Source organism: Eptatretus burgeri, chromosome 11 (assembly GCF_056783735.1).
Source record: "Eptatretus burgeri isolate ZD-2024b chromosome 11, Ebu_testis_v1, whole genome shotgun sequence".
Lineage (NCBI taxonomy): Eukaryota > Metazoa > Chordata > Myxini > Myxiniformes > Myxinidae > Eptatretus > Eptatretus burgeri.
The window spans coordinates 89,210,017-89,226,528 of NC_140971.1; the positions used below are offsets into that span (position 1 = coordinate 89,210,017).

The window sequence follows — 16,512 nt, forward strand, 5'->3', positions numbered from 1 at the left end:
CATTTGGATCCCCCATGGAGATCCCACAGCCGTGATCACCAGGCCCACTTGGCCTCATGCATCCCACACCAGCATGGCTTGCCACGTGTCACTCCTGCCGCGAAACCTCCGCGGGGTTCACATGGTACCCACAGAGATTCCGCTGCCGTGGCTGCCATGCCCACTTGGCTCGTATGCACTGCACAGACCTTCTTGCATGCTGCACGAACCCAGCCTGCTGCAGCCTCTTCTCCGGGTTCCCATGTTCCCCCCCCCCCGGTGCATCCTGGTGTCCCCACTTCTTTGCCAATGTTTGTGGGGAACACCGCATTAATTTACCTTGCATCTCATTCCCCCTCCTTTTCTGTATGGCTCAAGGAGGATTCACCCCCACCCCAAGTTTAACTGTCTGCCCCCATCTTCCTCTGTAAGGATTACTGGGGGGTTGAAACTCACTCAAGCAACGCATTTCTTTTTAATTCACTGGGTTTTCCATGAAACCCAGAGAGAGCATTTAAATCGCAACCTAACTAATCTGCAAGGTCCTGCATGCATACATGCATACTACCCACATGCTCCCGCATACTACCACATACCAGCACATGCTCCCGTATACTAGCACATGCTCCCGCATACTACCACATGCTCCCGCATACTACCACATGCTCCCGCATAAAACCACATACTACCACATGCTCCCGCATAAAACCACATACTACCACATGCTCCCGCATAAAACCACATGCTCCCGCATAAAACCACATACTAGCACATGCTCCCGCATACTACCACATGCTCCCGCAAAAAACCACATGCTCCCGCATAAAACCACATACTACCACATGCTCCCGCATAAAACCACATACTACCACATGCTCCCGCATACTACCACATGCTCCTGCATACGACCACATGCTCCCACATGTGGCACCCCTTGTCCACCCCTTGGCTCACTCCGAGCTGGAATCACGCTCACTCTACCCTAGGGATTTCGCTCTAAACCTCGCATTACATAGTTCATCACTGATTGCAACCTTCTCGATAGCGTTCCTTCCTTCCTTGTCAATACTACAGCGCTCACTCACCTATGCCACATTAACTCCACTCACCTCACTTACGTCACTCACCATATGTGCACTCGCACGCACATGCCTGCGCACTTACATTCCCCAACGCCCAGCATAGCAACGAACTGCACACTGTGGAACACGGTTTGTATATTGGCCATGCCTTTTCCAACACGGTGACCTGTGCTGCAGCTTCGGATGCTGGTTCGAGCAGCTCATGCGTGGGACTGACAAACACACACACACACGCACACGCACGCACACACGCACACGCACGCACACACGCACACACTCACACTCCCTTGTGGAGAGAATCAATCCAGCCCTCTGTTGCCTGGACTCTCACCTCCCTGTTTGCACCATCAACGTAGGTGTCTACGCACCTGTTTGTTGCAGCTATCGCCAACTCCACCTCACGATCGTGCTGCGCTGATTCCACCAGCACGAATCCTCATGCTTCCTGCACCTGTGGTGCCATGTATGCCCAGCACACATTTTCCCCCACACATTCCATGACCTCATCTCTTCCTATTCACTTTATTTCCCCCCCCCCCCTCGTTGCTGCCTTTCTGTCTCTTCACCCAGTTTTATTTTCATCTCGCTTTGTGCTGGTTTCACTTCCCTTTATCTCCTGCACAGGCACCGTTTCTTCCAGTCTCTTCTCTATCTCCCTGGTCATTTTATTTTCATTTTCCCTTGATACCTGTAGTGGTGCTATTTCTCTGTCACACTATTCCTAGCTATGTCCCTCCTTGCTCCTCCCCCGGTTACCCTATGTGTGGCCCTAATCCCCTCTACCATCCTGGCCTGCCTGACCACCATTTCATGCTGTGTCATGGTTACAGCCTCAAGTCTGGTCGGAAGCTTTGCTTAACCCATATCCATCTTGGTGTGGCCCATATTCATCTTTGTCTTCATCCTGTCCAGCTTAGCCTGCCCAGCCCTCTCCTCTGCCTGGCCAGCCCTCATGTCAGCCCCCATTCTTTCAAACATGGCCATCATGGCCACAAATTGCTGACAGGTCTGTGCTGTTTCCCCGCTGCTGTGCTGGAGCCACAGTGCTGCTCCCTGCTGAACCAAACCATTATTCCGTTGCCATTGTGATACTGGTGTGGATGGCACGGGGCTTACTGAGGAGGCTACCAGACAGTGGAAGTGACTCCACCATGCCCTCCGATGGTCATTCCTCATCTATGTCCATCGGGGTCACAGTGGTGTCGAGCCAGTTTGTGCCCCCTGGTCCTGTTTGTCTTGGTCCGACACCGCAGTGGTTTATAAAAGAAAATTCTTATCGCACTCCACAATCTCATTTCAAGGCACGATCACGTCGGGTCCAATCCCACACTCCTGATCACCAATGTTGCAGTCGCCAGACTGTTCCGGTTTCCCGGTTTGAATTCGTGAGTCGTGTTAAAATGACTGCGACTGTCACCTGCCTTGAAGACTCCTTGTCGGATCTGCATCTTACGACCGTGTTACTGTACAGGTTGGAGTCGCAAAAGCAGGTGAGGATCACGCTGAAAGGCATCCACGTGATCAATCTCGTCAGGCCGACCAAACCTTGATCACGTGATGCGAGCTTCTGGCGGTACAGGAACCGCGACTAATTTACCTTTAGCAGGATTTGTTAAACCACCAGAGACCAGACAAAGCCACCAGAACAACCAGGGTTCATCCAGAGAACAAGTCAGGTTTGTAAAGTGTATTAAGTAACAGCAAGGGTAGGAATACAAGAACAAGCAATACCATACTGCACAATGAGAAAACCCTGTCTGCTCCCACGAACCAAACAAACAAATGTCCTTAAGGCCTTCACTCCTATTGCAGTCGATGGACCGGATGGATTTGTGAGACAACTAGAAGAGCACTCTGTATAGCGCATGCCTCTGCCAGACTGAACAGTTTACGTTTGGTATCCAACTGATAGGCCGGATCTTGATCCGGACCTGAACCAATATCTAATCGGTTTGTTCTTGTCACCTCCCCAACCTCCCAGCTTCCTGTCAGGCAAGTTCTCCCTCCGGGTTCCTGACTGTCCCCGCCTTTTATAACATTGTCTACCAACGTCACTGCTGACGATTCGTGCCTCCACCCCCTACCCCTCCCCCACCCCACCCCTATCTCCCTCGCATTGGACTGTGGCCCTCTCCATTCATCCATTACAAGGATTACACTTTGTAGTCGGGTCTGCAATTGAACCCACAGGAGACAGCTCAAAAGTGAATATGCTCGGACTCTGTGCTGTCCTGTCAACTCGATGACGTGCTTGTGCCGATGATTTCCAGTCTCCTGAAACTCGCACCTAAATTATTTGATCCTGCTTTATCCACGGTGGCTAAATCTAAGTATTTTGTTTGCAGCACATGGATCGTTTTGTTTTTGTCAAGTTTAAAAAATATGAAAAAATTGATGAAATGAAAAAAAATAATGATATTTTGTGACATTGTGAGTGTATTGTCACATTACTGTGGCTGGATACTACCCACATACTTCCTGGAAGTCCAACCAAATCCCTCGAGAAACCCCATTAAATATATTTATTTATTTATTTATTTATTTTTTAAGCCCACTCATTCAAACCACATCGACAGCTATGTATTGACATTTCTCGGACGAGTGAGTTGTAAGTGATGATAAACAATGTTCGTTTAACTGAAATATTTGTATACCAGAAGGGCATTTGGTAAAGCGCTTATCTCCGCCCGGATCTGGATTCGGATGTTCACCAAAATCTAATCGGTTCGTCGTCGTCGCACACCTGACCTGCCCACCAAATTTCATCCGAATCCGCACACAACTTTTTGATATCCTGCACACAAACAAACAAACAAACAGGGGTGAAAACATCTCTGTACACCTTTGGTGGGTGGAGGTTAAAAAAAAAATCTCTTCCAATCATGGTTCTCACTCTTGAAAGCAGCTGTAGCCAATTTGTCTCTCTTATTGATCGCAGGTGCTTGCAACTGGGAATCCAAAAATAAAGCTCACCAGTTGGGAAGAAATCTCGGCTTCACGTGCATATGCTCTGGAGTTGCCTTTGACCTTTTATTTGAACACGCAGTTTTAACGCATCGAATTCAGGTCGAGGTTAAATTTGAATTTGTGAAGACAAAAATGGGAATGAACACATCACACGCACGAACGGAGGTGGAATCTTTGAGACCTGTTGGGTCTCCGTTCCATCTCCTGAAACCCACCCACGTGTGGAGACAGCAGCAGCCAACAACAAACTTTCTCGCACACACTCATATACACACACACACACACACACACACACACACACACACACACACACACACACACACACACACACACACACACGTAAAAAGGAATTGTGAAAGTCATGTGATCAGATTACAAGACAATAACATTTGATTTCCCCCCCCCCCACCCCCCATCGTGAGGTTATTTAATCCAACACCAAAAGTGATTTGTGCTCCGTCGGATTGTACAATTTTACAAACACCATATTGTCTGTCATGTCTGGTTCAAGATGAGTTTGGATTTCTTGGCACAAATTTACATTTCTGAGAAGTACTTGCGATGACATGATTGCACGAAATTAAATGGACATGGTGGACTCAAACATTTGATGGGAAATTATTTTATTTTATTCATTGCTCACAAGCTTGAACAAACGACTTGGTGCAACATCGTCTTACAAAGAGCAACGTAATATAATACATTGCAATACGCTTGCTTGACATTACATGGAAACGTTTTAAAATTAATTTTGGTGACGTTTAGACCTGCGTCACTGGGGGTCTGCATTTTATCTTCCGTGGTTGTTTTTGAGTGCGTTTGCTTCGGCTTCTGTTGATGGAAAGGAAGTCTCTCGAATACAAGACATGGACATGGAAAATCAGTTTGAGATGGCTACGTAAGAGAGACGATGGACCCATGTGATCCAAGCATACCTTCGTGGTTATTGAATGCTTGAGAGGGTCATTGTGGGAGGCTTGCATCACGTGGACCACACCAATTGCTTGCTCGCTTTTTTTTTTCCATCCCAATCCCATCTTGGTGTATCGAACAGCTTACTGTTTCTGATTACAATAGATTTTATTTTATTGTTTATTTTATTGTTTATTTTATTTATTTGTGGCACTAAGTAAGCTGGTAAACGTGTCGAGCCAGGGCAGCACTTTGTTTGCTGGGTTTTATGATTCTGTGTTCAACACGTACACGACGCATCTTTGAATTGATGCTGCACTTTGAATCATTGATTGATCAATTGGCTAATTGTAAACCTGCGAGCTGCATTTGCAGCCAAGGTCGGTGGCGTTATAAATCTGTGATGGGGGCTTGATAAGCTGATTTTTTTTTTTTTCATTTTGTTCTGACAGCTGATATCTTGTGCTCGCTGCTTGGGGTGGCGACATAGTTGTCAGAGCACCTGTTTTCCTGATTTTACTTGTTTTGTGGTGGTGAACGAGGGGTTAGTGTTCCGTGAAGTTTAGTGAATTTATCCACCCTTACCACCTAATCGCAAGCCTCGTGTTGGCTTCGCGGTTAGGGTGGTGGTTTGGGATCCTCGGGTCCTGAGTTCGAGCCCCGTTTGCCACTGAATTAACACCAGGGGGTTGACTCAGCCTGTCATCCTTCCGAGGTCGGCAAAATCAGCACCGGTATACTGGTAAATCGGGGCACTGCATCAGCCGCATAGCTGCGCCCCAAACCAATGATGCAACCAGCAGCCAAAAAGGCAGCACACAATGTTCTGTAAAAAGGCATTGATACTCGCACATGTTCTGTAGACCCCACCTCCTTCCCTTGGTTTCCTCGAATTGAATAAAGCATTTATTATCACCCAATTATCCCCCGGGCTGGCAGGGTGGCTGAGAGGTATTCAGACTCATCTTGAAGCTGTGTAGCCTGAGATTGCATCTCGACCCACCTATGAACTGTCATCCCGGTGTTTCACAGTCAGGATGATTCGTGTGTGTGTGTGTGTGTGTGTGTGTGTGTGTGTGTGTGTGTGTGTGTGTGTGTGTGTGTGTGTGTGTGTGTGTGTGTGTGTGTGTGTGTCTGTGTCTGTCTCGTCCCTCAGATGGATGTTAACTGGGTGTCCCGTCTGCCAGCATTAGTTGGTGGACATTAAAGGCCCCACGTTGTCTTTTGTGAAGAGTGGGCGAGCTATCGCCGGCACCATGAACAAATTCTATATCCCTGCCATAAACTACTGCTGGGAAGACAATGGCAAACCACCCAGTATAACTCTTGCCAAGAAACTGCTTTCGGCAGCACCGACGTTCTGTAACAGAGAATCTAGTACAGAAGAATCGGAATTATACCCCCACTCCAATTAGCCCGCTCCCCTCCGTCCCACGTCCTTCATTCATGTCATTTGAATATGACCCTGTTCTGCCAATATGATGTTTTGACCCCACTTTTAACGATGAAATGTTGTTTGTTTGTTTTTATCGGGGGTACACTTGGTGTTTATTTATTTATATATCTAAATTGAGCATTTTATTGATCTGTTTTTGTTATTTATCATTTTCAGGTTTCGTGCTCGAAATACCTTTAACAGTGAGCGTATGCCGTTGTGATGTTTATACATTTTTAGATCCGCGCACTCAAACGCAGCTGGGCAGTCTGACGGCCAAGATCGATTGGTGCAGAGAACGAAACATTAGCATCGACAAGCCAAAATATCCATTTCATTATTATTATTATTATTTATTTATTCATTCATTCATTTTAGGATGGAGTGATGTGGGTGTTTGAAGAGAGGGTGTAAGGAATTAGAGGAGCTTGGTTGGATGACGAATTACCACCATCTCCACGGATGACGTATCCCTTTTTTTTACACTGACTAACCCTTGTGTAGGAGCTTAGCCACATTGACCATTTTGACGTCCCGTAACACAACGGCCTACGTGTGTCCCTGTGTGCCCACATAATAATTATTGAACACTCCCCCCCCCCCACCGAACCCCACTGACCCCACCCCCCAACCACACATTTTGTAGGTGGCATCACAAGCTGTTCAGCTTGTACACCTGTTCAATGTACATTGCAACCATTGATGCACATTTGTTGCAAAAATATTGTCAAGATAGCTTTTAATACCTTTAAAAAAGACTGGTGATGTAAAGTATCAAAATAAAACCTTTTCATTATTATTATTATTATTATTATTTTTTTAAGGCGTTTAAGAGAGAGCGTCTACATCATCATGTTGCACTTGCATGTATTTTTCTGTGTTTCTTCTCCATTCCCAGAGGTTCATCAAGTGCGTAACCGGTAGGAACACAAATGACCAGAAACGCCGTGGATAGTTAACGTCAGTAACGTTCGTTTGTGTGCTCGCATTGCAGCCGCCAAAGTCGGCTTGCACTTCGCAAAAACAAACAAATAAATAAACAGGCACTCACAAAGCATTACGTTGCTGAAATGCAATTTCTTTTACATTTTTTTTTTGTTTCATGATTGCGAACAGTTTTTATTGTTCATATATAACTGCTGCTGCATGGCTCTCTTTGTAAGACCTTTCTTGTCCTCCTTCTTGATTTTGGCTTCTTTGTGCACTTTTTGAGCCTTTTGAAAATAACTTCCCCCTTCCCCTCCCCCCCCCCAATCCTATCCCCCATGCTATTTGTGCTGATCCTTTAGCCTTGGAATAATGTCTGGCTTTCGCTGAACTCAACCTTCCTTTTTAACAGTGATTGCAGTTCACTGCATCTTCTCAGTACTCTTATTTTGAGTGTTGCTCTTCCTGGAAACCTCGGTGGGTTGTGAAATGGTTCAATCCCTCTGCTGTGGCTTTGCCATGAAAGGTTCCGCGTGGCTGTTGGTATTATTACTCCCATGCTTCCCCACTCCCACCCTCAACTCCCATTCCCCCTCCCCCTTCCTTTTCTTTCTTTCTTTCTTTCTCTCGTCATGCTTAGTTACATCAACCTTGCTTGTTCATTATCATCGTTTATTTCACAAGATTCACTACCCTACCGAACGATGCCATTTGAGCGTTCCTTTTATATCTCCCCAGTTTACGTCCTGTTTACCTTGATTAGGCAGATGAGAAGCAGGCCTGTCTTTCTGCCCTTGTGTTTTCCGATGCTACATTTTTAGTGCCTGCTCCGGTCGTGTCCTTGCCTTCCTGTTCCATCCGGTCACTAAACTTACACTTGTCTTTGTGTTGAGAATATCTGGAAGGTTTTCTTTCATGTTTTTGTCTTGCTGCTCATTTCCAAATAGGGTCCTCCTCCATCCCCCTCATCCCCTCCTTCCCACTTACCTCTAGAAGGACAATAACCGAGAGTCGACTTCTTTTATGGAAAGGGTGCCCGGGGCTGTTATTCGTTGACTCTAATACATTTGGTTGGTATTTTCAAGAGTTTACGTTAGTTTCACTTCGTTGTTCATGGTGATCGAGGCTTTCGCGTGTTCCTGCCATTTAGAGATGACGTTGAATGCGTCGGTTTACTTATTAGCTTTGGAGATGGATTCGCAGATATCAATATTTTGTGATTTTTTTTTTTCATTTTGTTTTGATTCCTCTATTCTCCTCTTTGTATGAACATGGCAACCTTGTTTTGACACAAGGGAAATGCTGTCATAAGCTTCCAGCGATGAGATTGTTTTCTTTGTGCAAAGATTTGTTGATGAGGTTGGTTGTTATGCTTCTGCTGACGAAGTCGCCGGAGGAATTATGTTTTCGTGTTGTACGTACGTACGTACGTTCGTCTGTCCATGCTAATTTTCTCTGCAACCGCGTATCGGATTGACACTAAATTTTCACCATGGGTGTGACAACTCTTGCAGAATGTTTTAATAAGTATGACGTCGTAGGTCATGTGGTGTGGCAGCCATGTTGGAAAAAAGGAAAAACTTTGGACCTCTTTCTTAAACGATGCCATGGAAAGTACAAACTTGGAACATGTGAAGTACTCCTGTTGGGAAACAAGTGCGATTTCATTTGTATTTTTTTGATGATGTCAAAGGTGGTTTCGTTGTGACGTCATAATTGCAAGCGTTGAATACTTTATCCGATCAGTATGAAAAAATTTGAAGGTCATCTTGGGCTAAATTTTATGGGGGGGGATTGCTGACATCAGTCGCATGGTTCAGCAGCCTTTTTTTTTAAACAAAACAAAACATGAAAACCTTCAAAAATGTTCTCCGGAACAGTTGAACAGATCGGGCAAAACTTTACAGGTACGATCGCCGATCTATGAGGAACAAAAAGTTCTCCACCTGTGACGTCATAGGTCACATGGTTTGGTAGCTATGATTTTTGTAGAATAAACCTTTAAAAATCTTCTTCTCCAGAACAGCTTGACAGATTGAGGAGAAACTTCACTCACGTGTTTCCCAAGCCTTGGGGATACCAGGGTGTTCATGAATAATTCATGGATCACATGGTCTGGCAGTCACCAGGCGTAGTGGCTTGCGCCTGTAATCCGGCTACTCGGAGGCTTGGGTTGGAGGATCGCTTGAGGACGGGAGCTCTGCGCTGGGCCGTGCTATGAGAGGGTGTAGGGCATCCCGGAATCATGGCGAAACCCAATCCTTATCCCTGTGTCGTAAGAGGCGACCAGGGTTGCGTCAGGAAGGGCATCCGGCATAAAACCTGTGCCAAGTCAGTATTCGGATCATTACGGGTGATCCGCTGTGGCGACCCCTAACGGGAGCAGCCGAAAGAAGAACAACAACAACATGGTCTGGCAGTCTTATTGGATTGAACTAAAATCTTAAATTTTTTTCTCTTGAACTGCTTCATCAATCTACGTGAAACGTCACAGTTATGATCTAGTCATCATGCGGAATATGTTTTTTTAATTTTTTTATTTCAACCTGATCGGACACACGGTCTCACAGCCAGAATTATTTAATATTTTGAATCTGGGTTCAGGGATTTAAATCAAACTTGGTACAAGTATTATAATGATGTAATAATGTGGTCAGAGGCATATCGTGACGTCGAAGAATGCCTTTCTAATTTTTGCTCGTTTTTTGGTCACGGCAGCTTGTGACTGACCAAGTGAAACAGGTATCACTTTTACCGACATTTCCCAGCTATTGGATTTATTGCTTTTTGAGAGAAGTTGGGATGAATTTTAAGGTGAAAGTAAGAGATGGAAGATGACAAAGATGCGATCATTAATACTGTTGTGGGGCTGGGTATTGGTGGCGAGCACGACCGCGAAGGGGAGCAGTTGAGTCGGCTCCACCGAACACACCGAAATTTAGATTGTGACCCTCGGATAAGTCTGGAAGGCACAGGTCCCTTACAGGACCATGAATCGCCAATAATTTGATCGCGTGGGGTAGGGTTAATTGCCAACTTCAATATACCTAAGTACCCACGCGGCAAAGCTTACCGGGGAATTCACACCCTCGACAGGCCTCGAGCGGAACGAGCCGTTCCCGTGCTCGAACCGTGTGTAATCCGAGCGGATGGTTACCGAGGCCTGTCGGTCCAAATGAACAATTTACTGCTTCGCTATTTCTCAACACGCACCATGCTAAGCCAATGAAAGAAACACAAAAACGAGCTGGAACATTTAACAAAAGGGATATTTATTTATAATAATAATCAGGGAGGGAAGCACACAAAGAGCAGAGTTATCCGAATAAGAAATGCAATGTACAATGAGCAAAAGAAAGCACTTACACAATTCTACTTGAAGACGGGCCCACACACAGACACCCCCCCCCCCAAAAAAAATGATGGCCACGGCCTTTATTGATACCCCCAGCTCGGAGGGAAGGTGAGCTAGCTGGAGGTAAGGATGCTAGCTTGGACCTTCCCGCCTCGTGCGGCCCTTGACGATCCGGCTCGGCGGGACTCGAAACCGCAACACGATGCCGCTCCAAGCACCAGGTACCGCACTCTCCAACCGGCCACGCACCAATCAACCAAGACCAAGGAGAAGATCAGAGACGACGATGACCCAGGACCAGACGAACCAGCCAGCACCAAGACCCGCGACCCCCAAGACGACCAACCCTCCCAGCCTGGTGTTCCTTTTTATTATCCCGCCCCCTGGAGGGAGGGAGCGGGATATTGTAATCGTCCGGTTTGTTTGTCTGTTTGTTTGTTTGTCTGTCTGTCTGTTCGCAACTTTACGGAAAAACTGCTTTAGCAAACACTATCAAATTTAATCCACAGGTGGGCAATGAACCTTGGACGACCCCATTAACTTTTGGGTCCAATTGGATCAAAGGTCAAGGTCACGAAAAGATCAAAATTGTTTTTCGCTCATAACTTTGTCAAAATGATCTGATTTACTTCAAACTAAGCTTATAGTGAACCTTATTCTATTTGTCACTTATAATCCTCCCCATTCCTAGAGTAAAAAATGCATATTTGTGAAGATCGGTAGGGTCCGAAGTTTTGAGGGTCATGGCCATCGGTCAAAATTACAAATTTCCCATTAAAACGAAAACATGGTTATGAAAATACAACTTTACGGGAAAACGGCCGGCTCAAACACTGTCAAATTGTATCCACAGGTGGATAATGAACCTCGGACGACCCCATTAACTTTTGGGTCCAATTAGGTCAAAGGTCACGAAAAGGTCAAAATCGTTTTTCGCTCATAACTTCGTCAAAAATGGTTTAATCGACTTCAAATTAAGACTAAAATATTCCTTATAATCAACATTCAGGTTAAGGATGTATCAAATTTAAATTTGATCCCCAAAATAACTTTATGCCTTAAATGGGCGGGATTTGTTGTGCCTGGCACCACTTGTTTATTTTTCTTCCGGGGTGAGAAAATCGCCATCTGAGGCGATCTTCACTCTCATTCACCGGGGTGTTGTGGGAAACTCGCCCTCTGTGGCAATCTCAACCCCATTGGCTGGGGTGTCGTGGGAAAGTCGCCCTCTGTGGCATGATTGGACAAGGGGCACACCCCTGCCTTCCTGGGCGGAGTCTTGATCTGAGGCGATGGAAATCTCCGCCCACGTACGTGGGCAATGGCGTCGGTGTGCGAAGTGAAGTGAAGGAGGTTTGTTGTAAAAGAAACTCCGCAGCGCACACATGTAATTCCCGTTAGACACAGGTAGGGGACCCTAACTATAAACACATACTTATCGAAACAACTAAACTTGTGGACTGCTGTCTGTCTGTGTGCACAAGGCTTCCAAATTCGTAACAATACTACGTTTCACAGTCAAATTCTAGCAAGATTCCAGCATGCATGTGATATGTCACACCACAATGGGAGATGAACTTTATTTCCTTTATTATGGCATGTTGATATATATTTGGGACGTATAAATTGTGGAATTTTGAGCCCCCCTTCACATTCATCTTGACATAAGTTGTTGGTCATTTCAGTAGTGTATAAATTAATACCTGGTGGGGTATATGTACAGGTACTGGACAAAAATGGGAACGCCTGGGTAAATGAGGCACACCAAGCAATGGCTTCCACACAGGTGTCACCCATCTATCTGTCCTCACTTTATTCAACTATATCATACTGTTTTGAGATTGCTAAAAAGATGACGATCAGAGTGAATGGATGGGGTACCGTTAATGCTTCATTTATGGTAGCCCCTATAGGACAATTGTTGTTGGCCGGTTGCAAGCAGGGACGGACGTAGGCACACCCAGACCGAGCTCCTTTTCTATTATAGAGAAGAAGATGGTAGTACACGGCAAAAGTACCCGTGCTTTCAATCTGAACACATCGATTGGACGTACGTTTCAGGCCCCATGCCGCCTGTGTTTGGCCCTGCGCTGCCGGGCGAAACTTCAGGAGGTGAGCCAGCTGCTGAAAATGTGAAATTTTATTTTTGGGCGACATCGCTTTGTTTAACCTTTTTATGCGATCTGCTTTCACTATATGCCTGGTGTTGGCTTAATGGTTAGGGTGGCGGGCTTTGGATCCTAGGGTCCTGAGTTCAAATCCCGCTCAGCTGTTGAATTAATACCTGGTGGGGTCAACTTGACCTGTTATCCTTCTGAGGTCGGCAAAATGAGTGCCAGCTTGCTGGTATTCTGTGTCGGAGTGGCGACCCGTCCAGGATTGTGCCCAATAGCCAAGGAGACTGCTTAAGCAGCAACAACGCTCTGCACAGAATATGGTCACAATCTCCTCTGTTTCACTTTCCACCCTTCTCTTTGACTTGGATACATGTAAAAAATATCGTCCATCGACCTCGTGTTTGGACTTCCTCCATGTTGGTTCGAACTGTGAAAAGCAGAGACTGACATTTTGTGTTCTCTATCAGTCTGTGGCTTGATATATTTTTGAAATGAATTTTTTCTAATTTCCCGCTTGTATTCCTCTTTAAAAGAACTGTGTTTAAAGGTAAATCTTTGTGTTCATCCTTTTTTGTACTTTGTGTGTATATTTGCTGCGTGTTTGTATGTATACAGTATATATTACTGCAACAGAACTTATAACACACACACACACACACACACACACACACACACACACACACACACACACACACACACACACACACACACACACACACACACACACACACACACACACACACACACACACACACACACACACACACACACACACACACCGGTCCGTGAATTATCGGGAGGATGATACAGTACCTTGTACGTATTTACACGATTATTTTTAACAGAAGTCATGACAGATTATGGTAATGAGAGATTTTCTTAACAGTATTTTTAACAGATTACGCTAATGAGAGAAACAACCCAAGAAACACATGCGGGACTGCGATGCAATGAAACCCAACTTCTAATTCAGCACCAGGACCAAAGGATGAGCAAGTGGATGTTTTACAGACAAACATGGCCGAAAATGTACACCCTTTCAAGAGAATGAACCTCTTCCAGTGGATGACCAAGGAAATAGATAGGCGGTTTGTTTGTTTGATCCTTCTGGAGCGATAGGGTGAGACTGAGATTTTCCAGTTTTGAAGGACATGTCCAGTTTATCAAACCAGTGTCTAATCATTACCAGATGAGCAGAGGGTTAGGGGATTTGTACTGAATGACACAATGTGAAGTCATCTGCAAGAAGGAAGAGTTTTCCAGAGCATCAGAGAGGTCATTAATAATATATATATATATATATATAATTTGTGGGGTAGATGAAGGGATTTCATAGGATAGATAGGATTGTATAGTTGTTTGGTCCGTGGACGTGTAGGAGACATCTTGATGTAACTAAGTAGGGAGACTGTGAGGCTGTGTTAATTAGGTAGGGTCTAAGACCATTTGCCCCTATGAACTTTCTCTACATTTTTGTATACTAAAGTCGACAATAAAGGTGGGGAACACATCTCTAAACAACTACAAGCAGGCAGAGGCCCTGCCTTCCTTGGTTTTGTGCGAGTAGGCCACACCCCGGAGGAGGAATTTGGTTCGGTGTGGCATCAAAGAAGAAGAGGCGGAATATTAACCGAGGGAGGAATGACTTGCGTCGGGAGGACATAAGAGGACACGAGAGAGGAGACCACATGAGTCAGAAGGCACGGAGGATCTCGCTTTGCTGCACGATTCTCATGTTCGTGCTGTGTGAATATGGCTCGCGTGCTGAGCAGGACGTTGGCCGTTGATGGTTCGGCTGAGCCGTGAAGTGTGTACACTTCTGAGGAGGGAAGGAGAGCGTGCTTCGTGGCCTATTCATGGGGCCTCAGAAATCGTCTCGTTGTGTGGGCCATCGTGGTGAACAGACCGGGTGCAAGAGAGGAACGGTCGGCCTATTCGGTCGTGAAAAGAAGCTACACGGAGTCTCTGAGCCTTGGTGTTGATTACCGCTCACGAATTGCCTGACTTCGTTCTTCCCGCTGCAAGAGGGCGAGTTGATGCCATTCCTTTGGGCGCGTCAATGAAGCGCCTCTCTTCAAAGCTCCCTCAAGACCATCTCTGGCACACAGCTGAGTTCCACAATACAGGAGGGATTGTTTCTCATTATTTTATCTGCCTCCTTGTGTGTATTTATGTCTGAATGGAGGCACCTCAATTAAAATTAGATTTAGGTTACCTCACGTCTTCATTTTCATTACAATTGTTGGTTTTCTGTTTCGTTAATTTTTTATTTATTTAATCTAATTTGCTTTTTCCGTGTATTTGTTCCGTTCTGGTGCAGCACTTAACTATTTTTCCGAGAGTCTCGGCTGTTGGCCTCCAAGGGAGAAGTTTGGCCATCCGTCCACGTAGGGGTTAAACCCCCTAGACACGACAATATATATATATATATATATATATATATATATATATATATATATATATATATATATATATATATATATATGTGTCTGTATATGTATCATGAACAAGACGGCCCACAACACTACCTTGTGGAATTGAGCCTCCACTTGGAGAGGGAAGGAGAGAGTTCCATTGATGGCAACACATTTCTTGTGTGAGTGTGGGAAGTCAGAAATCCAGGAAAGAAGGTGGCCTTGAGTGCCACAGGTAGAGATCTTGGCAAGCAAAGCAGGATGTCAGACCATGTCGAATGCCCGAGATATGTCCAGGGAGATGCATCTCACCACTTCTTCTTCTTCTTTGTGAATGAAGGTCTCGAACCATTGCCGAGAGATGTGCAGAAACATGGTCAGAGTTGATTGACCGGGACTGAATCCAAACTCATGTTTAGAGATCAGTCTGCTTGAAAGTAGGAAAGACTTGATATCAGAAGCTTTGGAGGATTCCATAACTTTGCTTGTAATTTTTAAGCAAACTCAACTCCTCTAACTTCTGGCCTATTGTTCATAGGGTCTGTTTTGTGTTTTTTTTAAACCCTTCTTATGGACAGGGGTGATGTTTGCTGACTTCCATGCAGAGGAGAAGTGGCTAAGGGAGAGGAACAGACTGAATAGGGCAGATAGAGGGGAAGCAAGAATGGTAGAGCAGGATTTGACTTCAAGGGCATTCATGCCATCTGTGCCCATAGTCGAAGCAGGTTTGACGCCTGACATAACTTCTAACTTCTTGGGTAAGGACACAGTCTAGTATATATATATATATATATATATATATATATATATATATATATATATATATATATATATATATATATATATATATATATATATATATATATATATATATATATATATATATATATATATATATATATATATATATATATATATATATATATATATATATATATACAGTGGATACATCTGGGTAAGATGGGGACAGAAAGGGATGGGTTGGTGCCATAAGATTTGGAGGCAAAGACAGAGTTTAGACATTTTTCTCCAGCTCAGGCAGTGTCTGCAGCAATGCCATTTGAAGGGGGAGGGTTACACTGTGACACAGACTTGACAAGGTGTCACCTTGACTTGGAGGAAGTAGACTGGTCGGAGAGTTTGCCCTTGAGATTTGTAAGGTTATGCTTTCTGCCTTGCCTCAGGATGGATATTTTCTAATTAAATATGCTATCTTCAAAGTGGTGTTTCTAATTATATATTTTTAATTTTTCTAATTAAAATCAAGCGATTAATTTAAAGAATTGGGCCCATGGCACTGTCTTTTCAGCACACCAGCCTTCAG

General features: G+C 44.8%; 1 protein-coding gene across 1 annotated transcript in view; it reads left to right on the forward strand.

Moving 5' to 3' along the window:
* The window catches only part of PTPN9 (protein tyrosine phosphatase non-receptor type 9), a 98,435-nt gene that overhangs the window by 33,239 nt on the left and 48,684 nt on the right, over positions 1-16,512 (forward strand). The gene's annotated exons all lie outside the window — the stretch shown is intronic.